Source organism: Galeopterus variegatus, unplaced genomic scaffold (assembly GCF_000696425.1).
Source record: "Galeopterus variegatus unplaced genomic scaffold, G_variegatus-3.0.2 Scaffold2326, whole genome shotgun sequence".
Taxonomy (NCBI): domain Eukaryota; kingdom Metazoa; phylum Chordata; class Mammalia; order Dermoptera; family Cynocephalidae; genus Galeopterus; species Galeopterus variegatus.
The window spans coordinates 74,961-79,739 of NW_007728437.1; the positions used below are offsets into that span (position 1 = coordinate 74,961).

Here is a 4,779-nt window from a genome sequence, read left to right on the forward strand (position 1 = left end):
TGAATTAAAGAGAAGTAGGATTCCAGTCAAGATGGCAGAATAGACAGTCCCCAGCATCACTCTCTCCCACAAATCAACCAATTTACAACTATAAAAAAGCAACAACAGCCAAGCTGGGACCGCTAGAGCTCAGGGGAAGAGGAGAGACCTACGGAGTTCAAGAAGGCAGGAGAAGCCACGATAAGAGAAAGAAAAAACTGCTCGGAACATTTCAGGCCATGGCCACTTTAAGGCTGGAGCTGCTGAGTGCACGGAACAGGAGCCAGCAAAAGCCACAACTGTTCCCTTCAGATGGAGTTACTTGGAGGCAGCAGGGGAGAAGAGGGCCTTGGTGGCCCCCAGGACAGCAAGACCACTAATAGGGTTCCCATGGACCCACACAGGAGCAAGGAGCCACAACAACTAAAAAAAAAAGCAATTCAGAGGCCAGTGAGTCATCTCAAGGGACTGGCACACGGCCCATCCCATGGGAAGTGTTTGCAGCATGGGCAGTGGGGGAGACGGGCCCACTGGGAGAACACTGGGACACAGCAAGGACAACCAATCCGTACCCCAGTCAGCACAGAACCACTCAGAGGAGACTTGTCAGGAATATAGAATTGCATAGGGTACAGTTTGATGAAAAGACTCAGGACCAAATCAGAGTTTCTACACAACCCAGGTGCCCCGGGTCTCTGGAGAGCCGGAATACCTATAAGGTCAACCATTAAACCCTAAGCTGCACAAAAAGCCTTCCCTAGGGAAACAGCAGCAAAGCAGCAATTTAGCTCAAGCACACAGCTCAAGTACTGGTTCCCACAGGAAGTTCCCCCATTTTATAAGTAAGCAACTGACAAAACATTAGTTCCAGCCCAGGCACACCAACAGTACCTCGGGGCCCTCCAGGGGACCTGAGGCATGGAGTTGGGGACCAGACCCCCCTGCCCACATCAGGGCACACAGCCAGCACCTCGGATCCCGCCCAGGGACCTGAGGCATGGAGCACAGACCAGACCCCCCCCCTCCCACAACCAGACACACTGCCAGTGCCAAGTATCATGCCAAAATCATCACTTCCATGTGGGTGCCCCACTACAGCCACCACAATAACCACAGCTGCCGCAAAAGTGGCTAGATGTCACAACCACCATGCAGATGGTCCACCAGCCACTGGAGTGCATTGACACAAGGAGAATCACCAGCGGAGACCAAAGAAAAGAAGAGGATGTCTCTCTCCACAAAACCCATTCCAAAGTGACAGAAGAAGCATCTGCTCTATGATAATATTGGGGGACCTGAACACACCTCTCAGCATTGGACAGATCATCTAGGCAACAAATCAACAGGGTAACCATTACTCTTTCAGAAGGAGAGAAGAAATCTAGGGTCATCAGTGGTGGGAGAGGAGAGGGAGGGGGGAATAGGGAAAGATTGGACAAGGGACATAAAGAGTAAGTACAATTTGTAACAATATATATACTAGTAATATTGATTTGATCAACATATGTCAACATTGAATCCCAAAAATACATATAATCAATTAGGATCCAATAAAAATTTTAAAATAAGTAAATAAAGTTAAGTAAGTTGACCAAGTTCCTTAGAAGCAGCAGAGCCAGAACTTCAACCAAAACAGTCTTCCTCTCGAGCCCATGCTCTTAGTCACAATACCTCACTGCTTCTCTCTTTAATAACTTTATAGGTAAAATGTCATTATATACTACATGGACTTTTTTATTTAGTCAATATAAATAAAGTATTATTAAGTAAATAACTGTCATTCAATCTGACAAAAATTGTGAACATGGCTTACAAAAGGCTGAAATCTGGGAAACTGCTGGGATGAGCTGTGCGGCTGATTCCCGAAAGTCACCAGGATTTGAAGTCATCAGGTAGGACAGGAGCAAAGGTGGGGGAAGGCAGTGGGCCCTGGGCAGCAGAAAAGCAGTTTGGGAGAAAGACAGTGGCCACCATTTCAGCCAGGATCAGGATCATCCAATCTGTCTCTTTTCCCATTGGTCTGCTTACATGAGCAGTGAGAACAGGGAAGTTTTTCAAAAGTTTAGAAGCAGAGATTGAATGTGAGCAGCACTCTTGCCAGGTAACTTTTTAGTGATAGAGGTCAAAGTAAAATGCAATGGAATGTTGTGGGACGTTTTGAATATTCATTTTAAAATATCATCCTACGTGGTGTCTGGTACCACAGTGATTGCATTGTCCATAGTTGTCTTGTTTGGTTTTGGGGGGATTTTTTAATTTTTTGTTTGTTTTTGGTGGCTGGTCAGTACAGGATTTCAAATCTTGACCTTGGTGTTAGCACCATACTCTAACCAAGTGAGCTAACTGGCCAGCCCATGGGGATTTTTTAAAAGGTAATAAATGGACGTGGTTAAGAAAAAAAAAAGTGTACAGTAAGTCCTCCGTCCTAGAAATTGTCCCCAGTACTGCTGTATCCTTCCCAGTGTGCTTGCATGTAGGACATATGCTTCCCTCTCTCCTCTTGATCTGGAACCCAAGTCTGGCTGCCTGCCCCAAACAAAAAACAACCCAAAAGTCAAATGTTGGTGGAATAGGAAGTCAGCTTTAATTCAGGAATACCAGTGACCTGAGGAGAGTAGTTGTTAGGCTACCCATCTCTCCCGTAAACCAGGAGAATGGCCAGACTAAAACCATCTCAAAGACTTAGATTTACTGAGGGGGTTTTATAGAAGGGACTGAGGAAATGGAACATGGGAAGTGAAAAACAGTAGGAAGGGGGGTGTGAGCTGTGGAGGCTCCATGCAAGGAGCCAGGTGCAAAGGCTTGCCAAGGCTCTGTCAGGTTTCTGTTCCCATCTTTGATGTTATCTTAGGGTCTTGCTGGATTTTGATTTGATTCAGGATGGAGTCAGCATACCTTTATCGATATCTTCCTTGGTTTCTCAGGGCCTGGATAGTATGGGTCTCATGGCAAGTGTGCAGCTCCAGGCTGACTGGAAAACAACTTTACATTTATATTTAAATAATGTCAGCTTGCCCCATAACCAAAGTTCAAACTATCAAATAACCATGGGAAAAGAAGGAACTCAAAGAAATACATGCTAAGAAAAAACTCTTTTTTAAAAATTTTCCTATAGCCCAGACAGTTTTAGGTCCCAACATGGCTTCAGTCCTGCTTACTCCAACACACTTATGCTGTTTTCACACAAACAGGATGATATACAAAAAAGGCACTACATCTTGCCTTTTAGAGGGATGCTTTCTAAAGGATGAGTAACAGAACATACATGTTCATAAGAGTTAACATGCCAAGTACAATGTCTTGCATATGGGTACTCACTGAAGAAGGCATCCTTTCATTTTTAAATTATTTAGATATACATATGTGTCATTCAGTCAGTATTCTGTATTATGCCTTTCTCTGTTCTCTTCCATCGCAAATTTTATTTCCATGTATCAAAAGACTCCTGCACAACTAGTGCAGCTCCTTCCAAGGTGGCGCACAATAACTTTTCCCTCTTCACATTGCTTAACTCCTGAAGTTAGCCATTGAGATAAGTGAAAATTTCCGAAAATTAGGAAAGCGTAAAAACATTTTTATTCCTATCAGTACTGGATAGTACCATAATATATTATAAGATCTTTCAAGACACCAAAGGGCTACTCAAAACTAACACTCAAATTTATAAAGAATCTTATCACTCGTCTGTAATTAAGAACTCAACAACAAAAAGTCCCTAGAGCCCTCTTGAAATTGGGCATGTTCTCTCCAGCTCATCCTCTGAACAGCTTCATGCATTTGTGATACAGGCCTGGCACCTATACAGTAGTTAAATCTGAGATCTCAGATCAGACCATTTATTTGGCAATTCAGTAAGTGTAGAACTTTGCGATAGTCTGTGAGTTGTGTTGAGCAGTTATTAATGAAGCTGAAAGATGTGAACAGGTCGGCCAAGGTCACAAAGCTAGTAAAATTGAGAGATGGAACGGCTAAAAAATTGTTCCAGCTCTAATTTTCCATGACTCTCTAAATTGAGTAGAAATGGGAATAAGTAACTAACAGCAGGGGATGAATGAAATGGCCGCAAAACACTGCCATGCTCCAAGCAACAGTGGTAAGAGCCAGTGCCACCCAGCTCTGATTGCCTGAAACACTGGTCTTTACATTTTTTGTTCACATGACCCCCTAAAAAAAGTCTCCAACTTTTAAAGTGAACAAAAAATTCTTTGTCATGATTTTTAAGTTGCTCACATACATTTTCCAGTTTATTGTAAATAATTGACTTTTTAATGATACATTTTTAAAATAAATAAATATTGACTTTTAAAACTGTACATGATTCTTTGAAGTGTATTAAATACCTTAATGATTTGATATGCACCTCCACCCATCTTAAAAATAAATAGCAAGTTATTTACTATTTGAATTTTTCGTTTTCCCTTTTATTTTTTTGAACTTGAATTTCCATTCCACTTCTGCCACAGAATCTTATCTTAATGTAATAGATTTATATGTTTTAAAGACGTTATTGGTCATCCTGTCATATGTCTTATAAAAAATAGGTAAATAAGTTTAAATTTAATAAATTTTTGTGTGATTAAAACTTTGTATAAAAACTGTTTCTGGTCGGCCCGGTGGCGCAATGGATAGTGCGCCGCTTGAGAAGCACGGCGGCGCTCCCACCCGGGGGTTCGGATCCCATATACAGACCGGTTCCCACTCACTGGCTGAGCGAGGCGCGGGAGCAACACCGAGGGTTGCGGTCCCGTTGCCGGTCCCCGGTCCAGTACGGGGGCAACACTGAGGGTTGCGATCCGTTGC

The 4,779-nt window shown here is 42.9% G+C and overlaps 1 long non-coding RNA gene across 1 annotated transcript in view; it reads right to left on the reverse strand.

Moving 5' to 3' along the window:
• Nucleotides 1–2,538: 2,538 nt before the first annotated feature.
• Nucleotides 2,539–4,779, reverse strand: part of LOC103597473 — a 4,350-nt gene continuing 2,109 nt past the window's right edge. The window contains exon 2 of the long non-coding RNA XR_551113.1: nucleotides 2,539–2,961. This is a non-coding gene — a long non-coding RNA (uncharacterized LOC103597473). The remainder of the gene's footprint in view (nucleotides 2,962–4,779) is intronic.